Source organism: Mya arenaria, chromosome 9, assembly GCF_026914265.1.
Source record: "Mya arenaria isolate MELC-2E11 chromosome 9, ASM2691426v1".
Taxonomy (NCBI): Eukaryota; Metazoa; Mollusca; class Bivalvia; order Myida; family Myidae; genus Mya; species Mya arenaria.
Window position 1 is genome coordinate 22,337,912 of NC_069130.1, and position 19,163 is coordinate 22,357,074.

Consider the following 19,163-nt stretch of genomic DNA (forward strand, 5'->3'; position numbering starts at 1 on the left):
TGTTGTTTGGTATTTGAATTAATAATTGACATTTTAGGAAGTTATATAGTTAATTGAACATTTCATGTATGTTTATATCTGTTTTATTCCGTAAGAAACGTGTTAACAAGTGATACCATGTATCCATGCTACCACAAGTTTAAAATTTAAGTTGTTTTCCTAACACGAAACCTTGATTGAACATAAATCAAGCAGAAAGGATGACTCAATTTTTTGTAATTGTTTATTCATTAGGTCGTTCTAAACAGAGACTATGAATGCAGTCAAAATAATTCGGGGCATTCCAAGAAAGAAGTTTGGAAGACATTAATTTACATATAAACATTCATTTTTTCGGCCTTTCAACTTATTGATTATTTCATTAAGTAATAGTTATGTCTTATGGTTATGTCTTAATACTAAAGTTGCGCGATGCGGCTCAATTACAAAATGAGATAAATCGAGTAGCCGTGGTCCATTTCATCCGTATACGACGCAACCAAATACTAATGAGGAAAAGCCAATTTATCACGGACATATCAATAAATATGGTGATTTTGGCCAAGCACTTTTAACAATATTTAACGGTAGCGTTTCAAGCTTAAGGATATAATATACTGAATGATCACGAATCCCTTAGGATTGGAATACTATTTTTCAATGTTTTCCAAAAGAAAAAGGCGATGTGCAAATAAATTAAACGATCATTACACGTTTTAGATCAAGCGAAATTGCGATAATTCGCGTATTGCCGTTCAAATACATTTTCAATTGAAGAGCGATTGTACAATCGTCGTGGTTAACAGTACATGTATCGTTATCAAAAATGGCTTTGTAAAAGTTAATTGAGTGTATTTTCGGGTCTTTTCAATGTTTTAGTCATAATGGATCGCTCAAAAGTCGCAAATAATACTACTCTCATATGTATATACATACTTAATGTTTAAAAATAAAAACAATTCGTAAAGAATACCAAGAATGAATACATGTTGTAGGTGCAAACATGCCAGATCGATCAATATGTATGCACGAACTAGGAGAACTCTACAGATAGGAGTAAATAGTGCCTCGTAGAAGGTTTTGATCAATTATAGAGATGTCGTTGTCCTTTCCGAACTACTATGCATATTCTCAAATATTTAAGATCGATGCAGACTCCGTCACATATTTACCAGCCATTAGGTACGCATTTCAAATATGGTAGTTCGTAGCCACATTCGTGCCGGTGAGCGACAAGCTCAGAGATGGTTACATGCTATTGTATTCCGTTTATGTCATGAACCTTTTGTTATCACAACTACATCATATATTGATATATTTATTAATAACATTTTAATTTTCAGTTAAATGGATGATTGTTTCCATCAATTTCCATGAAAAATATGGTTTTGCAAGTTAATTGGAGTAAGATTGCCTTTAAAGGGGCTGCACTCCGTATGATAAAATAACGAAATAAAAGAAGAAAATTGTCGAAAACTGACATCAACTTGGTAACGATGTGAACAATGCATTGAAACTTACTAACTGAAGTACCACATAGATTACAATTAGTTTATTTTTCGCATTTTGTTCGTATTTTCCATAAAGAAAGATTACTAGGTATGTCTACCTAGTACAAATCATTTCTTATGCGTGATTGGCTAGTCGATGTTATCACGTGATATTACCAAGGTTGGTATATAGCTTAAATATTTAATTTAAGGTAAGCCTTCGTAGCACAGTTGATACAACACTAAACCAGATTGGCACCAAAAAATATTTTTTTCTGTAACGAATCTTAAGACAATTATTTTATTTTTTGTTTTACTCTTTGATATCATTATTGTAAAAACAAATACCAAAAGGTAAAAAAAAATCGGGTTCGAACCGGTGTGGCCAAAATAATGTTCATGTTTCGTTTTTCACATTGAAGTGTGTAGTTATTTCTTACATTATCGTAAATATACTGGATCACTTGAATAATAAGTTAACTAATATCTTGATTAATTGAAGTTAACATATTAGGCAATGCAACCAAATTATTTGTAGAAATGAATTGAGACGCGTATTTGACATCTGATACTTATACTATATAAAGTAAATGTATGCTTAATCCTTATATGATTTAGCTTAGAAGTGAGTTCGCTGTAGAACCAGTCATCAAATTATAAAGATATGTTGTCGCTACCGCAGCACATTAACGAAACAAGAAAGCTGAAGTCACAAAAACAAGCAGAGACAATGATGGTGGTTAATATTCTTTTCATTTAGTAAGCCTTTAAATACAAACAAAAAAATCTTTCTAAATCATAAAATAAAAAAAGCTTTGAAAATATTACGTTGTCAATTAAATGCGTTATGGAGGTTTATAAATATTTCAAAATGCTAGTATAATGTTTCAAACATGTTTATTTCATGACAATGTTCAAATGAAAACCAGTATTTAAATACAAATAGTTATTCAATTGATCTGGGACTACAAGCTAAATTATTCATTAGTCAATGGTTCAAGCAATCCATCATTTAGCAATTTGATATTTGACTCGGTGTTCCATTACGTTCAAATGTCAATCAAACACTTCATATTTCAAAAGAGTTTTAGTAATTTAGTTATTTGATTAATTTTAAATGGATAGCGTGTACTATCTAAATGATTTCACCATGCCTTACTCATACACAAAAATCCATTATCGCCCTGTTTATTCTGTCAAAAAGGTACCCATTGATACCTTATCCCATCAATCAGACAAAAGGCACTTATAAAAATATATTCAGTCATTGGCATACTATTGCAAATGAAAAATAGAACAATTGACTCTTCCCTTGTTTGAACAACGATATGCTTGCTCAGAAAACAATCAGTATTGCCATTTTGTCATGGATTTACTTGCCATTAGCGTCGTTTGTCTTTGAAACAAAATATTAAATGCCTATGATTCCATGCGTCGGTATTATTGACTAAACAATTGCTCATTATTCGACGGTTATGTAGGACTATGTAAGCAATATATAGTGTATGTTATAACAGATTGGATTGGATATTGTTACGCATTATGTGCATACATTACTACTTGTGTGTTTTCATGCACTTATCATTTCTGTCAATATATAAGTTTGATTTCATTAAAGTATTAATTTGTCCATTCGTTGAACAATATCGGGTTTGCAGCTGCCCACAACAAATGTAAGAGCGTGAGGGTCTTTAAAGTATCTTTAATATGATGTTTAAATTCCTATTAACTAGGGTATACATGGTTGCATTTTACGCATGAATCATTTTGCATTTTAAAACATCACAAAAAAAAAAAAAACATTGTTTCCATCGAAAATACTTAAAGATGTTTTTATTCGCTATTAAAAAAAGCCAAGTCAACGTTAAACCCCAGATAATAGTATGATATCGCCAACGAAAGAACAGTTCATATAGATACATTCATTACTAAATTTGAGATGTTATGTATCTGTGTAAGCTTATGGTAAATTACAATATTGCAATAGTGCTTAATATTATCACAAGCGGTTTTGCATATTAAATTGATCAGGTATTGTTATCAGACGTTCATCTTTACTAAGGCAATTTATAATTGTAAGGAATGTTGGCTTGAAATCATGAATACAATTAAAGTTAAAGCCTTGATCAAAAGAGACCGACCAGGAATGAACGGTTCTTTCGGCAAAGATATGTTGATTAGGATGTTTGGCGTTACTCGATGTTTTGGCTCAACGCTTATAATACTGTTTCAAAATTCGATATTTCAGTAGGATGTGGACAGACATACGCATGCATTGAAATAGTTTAGGGAGAACCGTTTAAGCATACAAGACATGAAAATTCGTTGGTAGATATAGCATACCATTAAGTTTCCCACAATCCGTCCAAAATGCCTTGAACTCTATTTCCAAGTAAAAACCAAACCATCGAATAAACAGACGCTTAACGAGAGTAGGCATGTCAAAACATGCGGATAAATGTTCCTTTGAAAAGTGATGTATGTTTACCAATTGATATTAGATGACAAAACAGCACGCGAACATGTTGTTACTTTCACCATCTAGCGCACAGGCTCATGCCTCCGCCCGCCATTAGGGTCGCCTGACAGTTTCACACTTAGTTTCTAAGATTAGCTCTGACAACCAAGCATCAACTAAGTATACACAGCCGCCAATGTTCCATTTTGTAACGAAAACAACCGCAAAATTTATATAACTATTTCGCACATTCGTTTATCCTGTTATAGAGGTATTTCACAGTTAATATAAGCGCTAAACACTAAGAAAGAAGCGTTTACTTTTGATATATTAATGATAAGACGACGCCAGGCTCCGTCCGGCCTATAGGCGTAATTGTTTATAAATTCAAAGTTTAATATGCAGACTTTAATAGAATATATGTTCATATATAGCAAATGACTTCCAATTAATTTACGTTATTCATTGTCATTTGCTTTTCAGACATAGAGTTTGGGAGTGTCCAAGTAGGTTTGTGTGTATAAACTGGAAAACGACTTTCAAACTAATTACAGCTTAAACAAAACAATACTTAACACTACTTGTTAAAAGCCACGCAATGTAGGTCCAATGCATCGGCGGAGGCATGAGATGGCACGCAAACGTTTATTTCTTTCTAGTTCTAAGAAAGCCGGAATATTATATCGTTTGAATGTGAATGGGGGGCCTGAATTCCGGTGTATTCAATACGTATTTTGTCTCCGATATTGACAACGAATGCACTTGGTTTCATTTAGTCGGCGGTTTTTCGGCTACCTAGACAACCTAGATTGTTTCCAAGCGTATTTTGCTATTTATATTTGTCTAATATTATTAAAATTTTGAAGACGTATAACCATTCCTACGTGTGATGGAGCTATGTTGTTATTAATCCTCAGACGTTATAATGATACCGGTCACGAACAAACAGTATATATTTGGTTATGCTATGTTTGTATTGTTTCTTTGGAAAGGTTTTTAGTTCTCCAACATTGCTTCTCGTTGTTTCACTGTTAATAGCCCTGTTACACAAGCAGACATTGTAACAGGCAGCGAAATCTACATCATTTACATTTTTCATTTTTGACAATTAATAAGTGTTTGTTCTTGTTACATTTATGTGGCATTCTTTGTATAGAGATGGGTTAAGTTATATCAATTTTACATTTGAAAACAAGTTCTCTTGATTTTCATCCTATTTTACTTTCAAAATCAATATTTTGTTGCTAATGACATGTTATTCATTTTACTAATTTCTATTCTGAAAAGCTTTGCCATAATTTAACAGGAACATTTATAAACTATAGCAGTATGACTAGGAATATAGCAGAGTTCATTAGCCTGGATTTTGTTACATTAACAAAGGCCAGAGTTCTTTGTTCATTGTCGTAGACACCAAACTGGCCCTATTTTATTAAGGATCATGGTCGTTATATACAAACTATTAAACCAGCAATTTGCTTTCATTTATTCCTTTCAATTTGTTCACAACATACAATGCTAAACATTCAATTCACACACACACACACACAATGTTGCAAAAGAAAACAAAATGTTTCACTAAAATCAATTTTATTTTCGACAAAAAATCCTTTTTGAAACTGGGCTCAGGTCAATAGACTGGGATATTAAACAATTTCATCATACTCCAATCATTTTGATTTAAAATCTTACTCGAGAGGAAACACAACCATGCGTTTTGAGGCAGTGGGTTCCCTTAATGTCAAAATCGTGGAACATAGAGCAAATTAATATTGAGTTTAATGTCCTTTTCAAAGTGTATACCACTTTTCCGGATCAATATCACTTTTCCAGGTCAATATCAATTTTTCTTTTCCAGGTTAATATCACTTTTACATGTCAATATTACTTTGCAGGGTCAGTGTCGTCTTCAGGTTCAATAGTGTTTTAATAATACAAGCGATACAACGCTAAACAAATATGTATTTTGACTATATCAACATGTAAAAATAATGTTTGTTTCATAATCAACGGATGTTTGAATGTTCACATCACTTTTGAAAATTCAGAGATATAAAAACAACGGTACATGACTTAAACGGTATCGTTTAAAAAGTAAATTAAACTACGACTACCATTTGTTCACGCTGATATTTGTTTTATATGTTATAAGAGTGAAAAGAACATCATAATAAAGTTTATACATCATTTATCAAAGAAAAGGCATTCCGGTAAATATATCCGGTTATTGGTGTATAATTGAAGATCTAACACACTACTGACATTACCTCTTGTTGGTAAAACGATATGCTTGACCAGGGGAAATTAGTTTTGCCATTATTGAGCAATTTACTTGTAAGCAATAAGCGTCGTTTGTCTTTGGAACCAAACATTAAATGCATTTGATTCCGTGCATTGATATTATTGACTGAACAATTGCTCATTATGCGACAATTACGTAGGTATTTGTAAGCAATATATAAACAGATAACATGTCGGTGCCTTTCGATGAAAAGGTAACGTCAATATCAATAATGCCCTGATTTATCATACATATCCATACCAAAGAACATATAAAAGTTAAACAAAGTTATCTTTTACTCTGACGCACAATCGTAATGTTCACCAATAATGTACTATATAAATACACTTCCTCCTAAATAATAAAACAGAAGTAGGGTTGCAATTAAGAGCTTTGAAGTGTATAAAACCTAGATGTTTTATTACCGAAGACCTCCTTGTTTTTCTGAAAAAAATGGGATTAGAATCATCATTAACAGTACTTTAGTAATAGCTTTATAATATGCATATACAGGGCGACCGTACTTCAATGAAGTATTTGCAAGGCAAAGTTTGAAGCAGTGTCGTAATTATTAGTGTGTCAGCTGTTTTATGTTTCTTTCATGTCGATATATTTATCGTTCATGTTGTTGTTTTTGTTAAGAGGTTCATAGTTATTGTATAAGTTTAACCACCGGGCCTGTCCTTGTAGTTCCATTTACATTCATCTTTGGATAATTTCTTGCATTTTTATATTTATGTGTAACGCAGGGGATACAAATTATGTTCAAATTCGTTGATCTTAAGATTGCTTTTAATACAATGTAAACTACAGTGACAAGACCATCGTCTTCAGAGAAACACTGTTCAGGGGTTAAAGGACAACGAAAAGCTAATTCCACCCTAAACGGTCAGCTATACAGAGAAACGAGGCGATAGTTAAAGTTACACACCTCATAATCAATACATGACATTAAGATTTTCTCGATTTTGTACAATGGAAAAAACATTATAAATGTTTAAAACGTTGGAAACCCCTGACAATCTATTTTCTATGTATAACAATACATATATTTCCGTGGGTCTGCAATAAGGCTTCCTTTTAACATGTCAGTGGCATACTCAATTTCACTACAACTTAAATTCCACAGGGTTACATACAAAATTTGCGCAGAAGCTGTACCTATCAATGTGTGACCGTCGACAAGTTGTAACATAATAAGTAAAAGTAATTTGTACGTTTCGTTTTAAATGCATAATCATTCAAACGAAACAAGAAGAAAAACAGCTACTGAAAACAACTATTTTCAGTGAAATTCCGAGCACGTTCAAGTATGCGGTAAAATTCAAATTTATTTTTATGTTAAGATGTTATCATTATCGCATCGCGCGATACATTTCCTCAGAGAGAATTGCTGCTGACAGCGCATTGGCATTATCCTTTTCACTACAAAGCGACACGAAACTACGTGAAATATATTTCTTAGGGGATTTTGCTTTGTCTGATGAAAATAGCGAGTTCACATGTAACTTGTGATTTGACCCGTTCGTTATTAAATCATATAGCGAGGGTCTTAACATAAAAATGTAGCACTGTCTGTTTTGTGCGTTCGATATAAGTAACAAATCGGGTATTATGCCATATCAATGTTGATTTAACACATCTGACAATACACTGAATCGTATGTGTATTATCATTCAGCATGTTAAGATTATTAAGCTTAAAGTGAGTATTGAGTCCATCAGGCAGTAGCAAATGAATAATGTTCTGATCAAGTTTGGGGTTGTGCAGACCAATCGGGGGCAAGAAGGATTTCCTCATTTTTTTATTATTATGACAATATTTAAGGAAAATGTCAGTTGAGCGAGGAAAACCATACAGTTTCATTATATTTAAATTGTCAACTGCATCTGCAATTGTTGTATTATTAGGTATAATTGTTATCGTCGTTTGAGTATCATATGCAGTGCTATTGTTAATTTAGTTATTCATTATATGAATAAGGCTTTTAAGTAAAAGGTCCTCCTGACTGGCGAAATCCTTTAGAAACCTCTCTAAATGCTTTGGCGTTGACGAGTTTTAAAGCACGTTGTTATCTGTTTCTTGGTAGCTCTCAATGGGACAGACGAAATGTCTTGAATATTGAACACGATGTGCACATCATTTAAACACATTAACAGATAACTGTTATCAGGGCTACATTCGTTATGTTAACCATTAGTATGATATTACACCCAATTGAGAATATAATCTGATATCCTATATTAAAATAATGCAATGCTCGACCGTTAATCAGTGTAATTATCGTTAGGAAAACTTGTGAATATTACTACCGCAGTGTGATATCTTGCATTATACACTGCAAAAGCCGGATGTAAAATTCCTACGTACATGAAATAAACATACACAAAAATATTTCAACTTAAAATGAATAAAAAATCATTTCCTTGACGTCAGATTTTACTTTGATTGTTCGGCGTTTGTAATATGAACAGCAAAACCACAATGAATGAGATTTTTGTTCTTGTTCAAAGTATATTTTTGTAACTTGTGCAGTCCAACCGCGTTGGCTAGGATTACCAGGGACCGGCCAAAACACTTCGTGCATAGCGGATATCGAGCCAAACGGGAATATTTGCATAGAGTATAAAAATATCGATACTTTACATTAGTTTCGAGCCAATGAAAAAATCGAACCATGCGATATCGAGCAAACGGGTTTCGACTGTACTATAAAATAACTTTATTACGTTAACATGACGACTAATGTATAATTATAATGTTTCATTATGCTGCTTTAATTTGTACACATAAGGACATATATTGTACAAGTGTCAGCCAATCATTAAAGTACTCTATCTCTTGGTTGAGACTGGCTGATATTTGACCATTATTTATCGCACAAGAGATTGTGATAACAATGAAATGCATAATTTCAATATTATAAAGGCTATTCCAAATGCACAAAGACTAGAAATTGCAGCATTTGCATTTCGAGCGTATCATGTTATACAAACAAAGCATGCATACAGAATGCATACAAAAAGCCCATCGATAATAAGGACGTGCATTTCCTGAATAATACAGCTTTAGTTAGTTCACGTCTGGCGTTTGCTTATTTTAACCGTTCAGCCAAAAACAAAGGACTTTTGCTATAATTGGTATGAACAAATCTGCCCAAACAATATGTTTCTTGTCTTGATTAGTTGTGGCGCTAGTTCGAAAAACGGAAAATCGGAATTGCACTCTACCCACAGCAGACGAAGGAGTTACTTAAGTAAAATTAGACGTCTTTAGTTTGCAACTAAAGCGATATCGATAACGGACCTAAAACAAGTTGCTCATTACGAAAATCATTATAATACAGGTTTAAAAGGAAACGCAATATGCTTACCGATGTATATTTTTACAATAATTCGTCCATACATATTCTTTTGCACTTTACTCAAATAATAACTGTTATACATTAGATACAAATAGCTAAAATGGACAACTCCAGCTAGTAAGCCACTCATACGTACGCATATGTTTTTACTTCAATTTCTAGATTAGTCGAACTTAATACATATCAGCATAATACGTTTTAAATAATCGAAGTCATACGGACACAAACAGTGGCTACAATAACAGTAAATCCCCTGGACCCAATTTCTCGAAACTTCTTAAGCTTAATAGGCTTAAGTTGCTTATTTCAATTAGTCAAAATACATACTGAAAATCGATTTTGATAAATAAAAAATGCTTTATTCTGATAATGATACATATTTTTCCTACATAATTTTTAAAAAATCTTGAAGAAGTAAATATAACACATTTTATAGAACAACAAAAATAGTGAGATTAGCTTAATCCTGCTATAATGAACTTAAGACGTTTCGAGAAACTGGGGCCTGTATCATATCATAATGTTATGGTATAACAGATAGACACTAAACAAGAGACACGCATAGTACAAATAACTCAGACGTACTACATTTGCATTGTCTAATCAATAAATGTCCGAGTGATCCAACTGGGACGGTTTGCAAGAATGAAGGTCACTGAGGGCTTCAACGAGAGTTAATAAATATCTGACCTTCAATATATAATAGGCTTTAAAGCCTTATATTTCTAGGAATTGTCTCTTTGACAAATCTTTCCTTTAACTCATCTTTCACATCGAAACTTCCGATAAGCTTACACCGCACTGTTTATAATTATTCAAACAAGGATATTATACTAACAGGATGACTAAAATCTCATACTTTTTAGTCAGTATTGCGAAATTAACTTTTTTGACTTCTGCAAAATAACAGAGTTACTCCAAAGAAATATGTGAATACTTTTAAAGTGGATAAGTGAATATATTGCGTAATGAATGAACATTTCTGCTTTTTTGTGTTATTTATTGATACTTTGTTTGAAACTTGAAAAACAAATCGTGCACATATTATACCTGCTTATTAATTATGTTCATATATAACACACATTTTAGGCCATTAATGTACACAACGTTGCTGATTGTATGATCATTATTAAATTAGTGTTGGTATTAAACATTTTAGGGACGAAACATGTCAGTTTTAAGAGAAAATAATATCACATTAAGCACAAACACAAATGTTCTCGTCGACAACAAGCCAAGATATAAAAATATAACACGTGGGTTTTCAATGCACCAATATTATATATCCCGTGTTCTTTAAACGCTGACAACACCGACAAACTCGCTAAATGAGTGTTAGGGAAAATAAAACAAGTGCTCTCTTTGACAAATTCAATTAATTTACAAAAGCATTTGATGACGTTTCAGACGCGAATTAATTTTAATTTATTCGGAACACTGTTTAGATGTTATACATAAATAAGAAACGCATAAATACGAAACAGAGCAGCGTTTGGTTGCATGAATCATCAATCAACATGCCACATTGCGTGCTATGTTTGAAATTTTAAATGCAACAGAAGAAGAGATATTTAGCACATTGCCAACTCTTAATATGAGAAGAAAATCTTAAAGGAATATTTTACAGAGCACATTGTAACAAAATGTATCAAACTGAGTTAATATAAGATGTCACATTGCAAGATCATTTCTTTGCCTTCGTACGCATGATTTGCAATTTCCGTCTAACAAAATTAATGGCAAAGCTCCATAGACGTTTGCAGTTTTGTTTGAAGAAGGCTGCAGGAAATTGTGTTGGAAATATTAGTTTTGTAGGAATAAATGTGCAGTTTCGAAGCGAAAACTTTAACCCAAAATAGTAATGTTAGATGAGGCCATACTATCATGTTTATTCATGCTTATTGCAAACATTCCTTTCATTGCTGATCGTAGCTAAACTCTTGACAGTAATAGAAATGTGTTTAGTTCAATTTCAAAGCTGAATGGATAAATATACGCATTTCTATTGTTTCTCTAAGTTTCAATCCTAGATGGTACTGGGACTTCAAATTTTTACTGACATTGAAACATCAATTTAAAACTGAATATAGTCGAACCACGTTGGCTAACGAACTCCCAACGAATGTACATCGGGCCTCGGAAAAGTCGCAACAACATTAAGGATTAATTTCATAACAACAAAATTAGTCATTTACATCCAATTTTGAACGTACGCATTTTTTGAGTCGAGCGATTTCCAGCCAACGAGCCCGACCGTAGTCCAAATTACGTTTTCAAACAGAACTAAAACTAGCATTCAATTCCGTAAGGTATTATCAGGGAATACACTTAAACATTCCAAATGACTTAAAGGAGCTTTTCTCTCCATTGAACAACGATCAAACGGTTATAATTTCTGATTGACCATGGTAGAAATCAGAAATAAATATCGTTAACGAATATCTAATTATTGCCTGGTTTATAGTAAACCTTAAAAAATACAAAAAAATAAAACTTTGCCCAACAATTCAATAATCTAAACACAACAAGCAGCAGAAAATAATTATTCAACCGTTAACTCCAGCTTTGGTGCAAATTAGATAGCTTCGCGGTAACAACTCGGAGTTTATTCAACACTGTATGTCTTTCCAATCACGTCCGTTTCTGTTTCTAGGTAGAGTTTCCACTGGAGGGTTATACAAATCGTGGTTAATAGTGGAATACTGTGAACTGTGAGTAAATGTTGTATTATGATTTATATATGATTGATAATTAGAAAACTAATATTTTAGTACTTATACTTAAATAATGAAGCAATGATTTATTTTGTTCTTGAACAACATGCGTACATACTTGTTTCAAACGATTAAACCCGCCAAAAGCTAGCAATGTATAGAATTATTCCCACATTTTGACGTTCACTTTGAGGTAAATCGTTTCTTTCCTTGTTGCATTGTTATGATATTTGCATATATTTCTTCAGAGTCTTCATAATTGTCAGTTAGAAGTAGCTAATCATATAAGAAAACTGTATGCTTTCAAGGCTTGTGACAAAAATACTAATCTGATCACTTAAAATTATTTAATTCAATGCAGAGTATACACCTAGATTTGTAACATAACTTATCTATATATGAGCCGCATAGCGTGATCTTTGGCCTTCGGACAAAAATATAAGTTTTTATTTTTATTTTTAGATGTATTTCAATGAAAGGACATTTCAGAAAGTAATTGTGATTTGTTTTATATTAATATCACTTATGTTTCGTAAGAAGCGTGTTAACAAGTGAGACCATGTATTGCGCATTATGAATACTTTATCTATGTTACGCAATTGACGTCATAACGCAAGTACATTATTATCAATGTTACAAATAGATAATACTTTCCAAAGGTCAAAGATCGTGTGGTGGGATTCATATATGAAATGACAATGTAATTTTACTTCTGTTTCCTTCAATACATATAAGTGTCTTACTACTAATATATAAAGTAAAATGTATATTAATGGTTATATATGTTTTTTGGCTTTTAAGAGGAGTTTACGATAAAACTCATGTAATTAATTTATACACAAAGCATGTGGTTAACGTAACAAAAACAAGCTTAAGTCATAATAAAATTGTAAAGCAGAGGAAATAATGGTGGTTACCACTTTATTCATTTCGTAAGATTAAAAGTACAACGTATTGTTCTTATGAAAACCCCTCAATTTTCACTATGTTAAACAGTCGACACCATATATTCTAGAACTATTTTGTCGGTTAACTAATGTGTTGTGGAGGTTCATCATTGGGGCTTAACCTAACTCTACTATACTACATTTGCTACAACAAAGTACGCTTTGATTCTTGTTTGTTCATCTGGTCTAGTCAATAAGTTATGTGGGCTCTAAATATATGTCCGTTATACACATTGACATACAGGAAATATTTCACTTAACCTCCATTTTCAAAGAGATATCATGCGAAATTCAAAAAGCTTCAGGGAAAAAAGACGATAGTAAGAGTAACACACCTGATAATTATAACATTTCATTATCTTTTTCTCGTTTTTGTATAACGGATGGATATTATAAGTGTTTTAAACGTTGGAAAACCCTGACAATCAAAAAAAATATTTATATAAAAATTCATTTTTTTCCGTTGGTCTGCAAAAAAAGCTTTTTTTTAACGTATCCGGTTTATTTCTTGACTGTTTTTTAAAAGCAAACTGTATCAAACTATTCATGCTGTTATTAGTATATCTATCTTTCTTCTACCTACCAAAGCCGCCATTCATGCATAAGGATAAACCTAAGACTTCAATATACGAGAGCTGAATATTTAGATGCCTCGGCTATGCCTTAACAATTGTGTAGAATCATAGAGTTAGAATGAATCTGATGTTTCAGTGTTGAAGGGAATCAAGGGAACTTCTAAAATGTTGAAGTAGTGTTTTTGATAAATTTTAAATCTTTGTCATATTTCAATCCACTCCAACTAAAGCATTCCACTGTGTTCCATACAAGTTTTGCGCAGTACATGTACCTATCAATGTTTGACCGTCGACAACTTGTAACATAATAAATAAAAATCATTTTACGATGCATTTTAAATGCATTGTCATTCAAACGAAACAACTATTGAAAACAACAATATCCAGAGAAATTCCGAGCACGTTCATATATGCGGTTTAATTCAAATTTATTTGTATGTTAAGATCTTTTCAATATCGCATCGCGCAGAACATTTCCTCAAAGAGAATTGCTGCTGACAGCGCAAAGGCATTATCCATTTTCACTACTAAGCGACACGAAACGACATGAAATTTATTTCTTGGGTGATTTGGCTTTGTCTGATAAAAATAGCGAGTTCACATGTAATTTGTGATTTGACCTGTTCGTTATTAAATCAAATAGCAAGGATCTAAGCAGAAGACAGCCTGTTTAATGTAGCACTCTCTGTTTTGTACGTTCGATATAAGTAAAAAAATCGGGTATTATGCCAGATCAACGTTGATTAAACACATCTGACAATACACTGAATCGTATATGTATTATTTATCAGCATGTTAAGATTTTTAAGTTTAAAGTGAGTATTGAACCTCACATAAATACTGTGTGTGAAAAGGTGCATTGATTATTCTATGATATCAATAAACCTGATATAAATCGAGCCCCTTTTACAGAATAATTTAATCTTTCTTCATATTTTTATTTTTGTATTTCTTAAGGAATTCCAAGTAGTGCTATATTTATTTGAAATTACCCAGTTTTTTTTCTAGTTAGCCGTGGCATTTTGCCTTACACATAGACAGGTTCTTGAACAATTGTTATATTGGAGCATGGTTGAAATGCTGATCCGGTTCTACTTGCGGTGACAGCATCATTGTCAAGTGACAAAAGTATCATTACCTTCTAACTACTGTAAATTAAGAAATAAAGCTAGTACAGTCAACTACCAGAATCGCAACCACTTTCAGTGAACAGTCTGTATCGAAGAGAGAACGTAATTTTTGTACTTTGAACGTATGTTTTGCGTCTTACGATTATCGTCACTATGAATAATAATATATTCGCAGGTAAATTGTGAAACCATTAGTTTTTATCTCAATGGCAGTTAATCAATTTGATGGTATCGTACATTTCACACACAATGCTCTATTAATCAAATTTGTAAGTGGTGATTATAAAAAGAGTGATATCTTGGTCAATCGACGACAGGGTTTAACACTTTACAGTTGATCCCAGATTTGTAACCTACAATCCACCAGGCAGTATAAATAAATAATGTTCCGATCAAGTTTGAGGTTGTGCAGACCAATTGTGTGCAAGAAAGATTTCCTCCGATTTTTGACTTCTTTGACAATATTTAAGGATATATAAGCGATAAGAACCATACAGTAACATTATATCTAAAATGTCATCTGCATCTGCAATTGTTAAATTATTTATAATGGTTATTGTCGTGTGTGTTTCAAATGCAGTGCTATTGTTAATTTAGTTACTCATCATATAAATAAGGCTTTTACGTAAAAGATCCTCCTGTCTGACGACATCCATTAGAAAACTCTCCAAATGCTTTGGCGTTGGCCAGTTTTAAAGCACGTTGTTATCTGTTTCTTAATAGCTCTCAATGGGATAGATATAATGTCTCGAATATTGACGGCGATGTGCACATCATTTGAACACATTAGCAGATAACTGCTATCAGGGATACAGTTGTTATATTAAGCATGATATTACACTCAATTGTGAATATAAAAAGAACATCCTATATTAAGAAATGCAATTCTAGACCTATGATCAGTGTAATTCTCAAATAAACATACTTCAAATTAAGATGTAAACCTAACATATCCTTGACTCAGAATTGTACGTTGATTGAATGTTATGATTGTTATTGTTCAATGTGCCTTTTTGTACTTGTACAGTCCAACCCCATTGGCTGGAAATACCAGGGACCGGCCAAAATATAATTCGTACATAGCGGATATCGAGTCAAGCTGGAATGTTTGCATAAAACAATGATTTTTTACATTAAGTTTGAACCAATGCGGAAAACGAACCCACGGGTTTCGACTGTACACTTAATTAGCTTTATTACGTTTACATGACGACACTTATATATAATCATTCATATGCAGCCTGTAATGGTACAAATAAGGACAAATATTGCACAATTCGTAGCCATTCCTTAAAGTACTCTATCTCTTGGTGGAGACAGGCGGATATATGACCATTACTCATCGCACAAGAGATTGTGATAACAATGAGATGCATAATTTCAATCTTATAAAGGCTGTTCAAAATGGACAAAGACTAGAAATTGCAGCATTTGAATTTAGACTGTATCATGTTATACAAACCAAGTATGCATTAACAATTTGGACCAAAAGCCTATCGATATTAAGGACGTGCAATTCCTGAATAATTTACTTGACTTTAAGTTTGTTCACGTCTGGTTTTCTCATTTTAACTATTCAGCAACAAAGAAACAAAGGACATATTTTGCTAAAATTGGTATGAACAAGTCTGCCAAAAGAATATGTCTCTTTTCTTTATCAGATGTTAGGCGCCACCTCAGAGAACGGAAAATCGGAATTGCACTCTACCCACAACATAAGAATAAGTTACATATAACTAGTATACCTTAAATGCAATAAGCTGGAATTGACAACTACAGCTAGTAAGCATTCGTACGCATATTTTTTACTCCAATTTCTAGCTTAATCGAATTTATCACATATCAGCCTAATAAGTATGATATAACCGAGGTCAAAGGGACATATACGGAATACATTTGCATTGTCTTATCAATTAATGTCGGGATGACAAGATTATTAGCAAGAATGAAAGTCTATTAGGACTTCGACAAGAGTAAATACATGTTTTACCAAAAATGTCCAGGTAATCAAACTGGAACGGTTTGAAAGAATGGAAGTTACTAGAGCTTCAACGAGAGTTAATAAATATATGACCTTCAATATATGACATGCTTAAAAGCCTCATATTTCTACTATTTATTTCTTTGACATAACTTTTTTTAACTCTTTGAGCATAACGAAACGTCTGATAAGACTACTCCGCGCTATTTATACTCATTCTAACCAGCCTGTCCTACAAACAGGATGACTATTATTTCATAATTTGCAGTCAGTATAGCGAAATTAACTTCTTTGAATTCTGCAAAATAACAGTGTTACCCAAAAGATAATTGTTAAGGCTATTAAAGGGGATAAGTAAACTTATTGCGTAGTGAGTGCGCATTTCTGTTGTTTTTGATATTTTTAAATACGTGTAATGAACACCGAAACCCAAACCGAACATATGCTATACCTGCCGATAACATATGTTCGTAAACACACGTAAGGCCATTAATAGACACAACGTTCCTGATTTTATAATTAAAGGAGTTTTGGCATTAAACATTTCAGGGACAAAAAATGTCAGTTTGAAGAGAAAGTAATATCAAATCAAGCACTAACACAAATGCACTCGTCGACAACACGCCCAGAAAGTATAACACGTGGGTATTTAAGGCACCAATATTATTTATCTCGTGTTTGTGCTCTTTTTGACAAATTCAATTTCTTTACAAACGCAATCTATGAAGTTTCAGACGCGAATCAATTTTAATTTATTCCGTACACTGTTTACTTGTTATTCATATATGAGAACGGATTAACAAGAAACAGAGCAGCGTTTGGTTTCACAAATCATCAATCAACATGTCACATTGCGTGTGTTATATGAAATTTAAAATGCAACAGAAGAAGTGATATTAAGCACAAGAGTGCCAAATCTATAAAAAAATATATGAGGAAATTCTGAAAGGAACATTTAACAGAGCACATTGTAACAAGTTGTATCTAACTGAATTAATATAAGATGTCATATCACAAGATTATTTCGTTACCTTCGAAAGCATGATTTTCAATTTTCGTGTAACAAAATTAATGGCAAAGCTCCATTAACGTTTGTATTTTTGTTGCAAAAAGGTTGCAGCAAATTGTGTTGCAATATGAGTTATGCAGGAATAAATGTGCAATTTCGAAGCAAAACCTGAACCGTTGTACAACATCCAAATCTTTTGATGCATTATTATCATTCGCAACAAGCATGTCATAAGCTTATAATAGAAATGATAAATGAGGCCATACTATCATGTTTATTCATGCATATTGCGAATATTCTATTCATGGCTGATCGTAGCTAAACTCTTGACAAAGAGAGAAATGTGTTTTGTTTAAAAATTCAACAATGAATGGATAACTATACGGATTTTTATTTTTTACCCAAATTCTTATTATTATGTTTTTTAATCCTAGATGGTACTGGGCCTTTAAATGATGACTGACATAAATGATAGTTTTCATGAGTCCCAATTAAATCCATGGTTTCGAAAACAATACTTAATGACATGTGACATTTTTTATGTTATAATGCTAATAAAAACAGAAATTAAAAACCTACAGCTGAATACAGTCGACCCACGTTGGTTCGAACTCCCAATAAAGAAGGAGCCTCGGAGAAGTCGAGCCAAGCGGGAATGCTTATATTCAGTATAACAAAATCGGTTCTTTACATCCAGTTCGAACAAACGCATATTTTGAGCCGAGCGAGTTCGAGCTAACGGGTTCGACCGTAGTCCAAATCAGGTTTTCAAAATGTTACTAACAAATTTAGCATTCAATTATATAAGTGATTCTCAGGGAATAAACATTCCAAATGACTTACAGGAGTTTTTCTCCATTGAACAACGATTTAATGGTAAAAAATTCTGATTTACCATGGCGGAAATAATAGATGAATACCATGTACGAATATATAATTACTGCCCTGTTTATAGTAATCCTAAGAAAATTACATAAATATACTTTGCACAACCAGTCAATGATCTGATCACAATAGCCAACAGAAAAAAAAACTATTCAACTGTCTGTTCCAGCGTTGTAGCAAATCAGACAGCTTTACGGTAACAACTCGGAGTTTATTAAACGCTGGATTTCTTTTCAATCACGTCCGTTTCTATTTCTAGGTAGAGTTTTCACTGGAGGGTAATACAAATCGTGATTAATAGTGGAATACCGTGAATTGTGAGTAAATGTTTTACTTTTTATGATAAATTA

At 32.7% G+C, this 19,163-nt stretch overlaps 1 long non-coding RNA gene across 2 annotated transcripts in view; it reads left to right on the forward strand.

The window, feature by feature from the left end:
- Positions 1–19,163, forward strand: part of LOC128203758 (uncharacterized) — a 340,403-nt gene that overhangs the window by 162,755 nt on the left and 158,485 nt on the right. For both annotated transcript variants that reach the window (XR_008256036.1, XR_008256037.1), the window contains exons 5-6: positions 12,226–12,283; positions 19,073–19,130. This is a non-coding gene — a long non-coding RNA (uncharacterized LOC128203758). The remainder of the gene's footprint in view (positions 1–12,225; positions 12,284–19,072; positions 19,131–19,163) is intronic.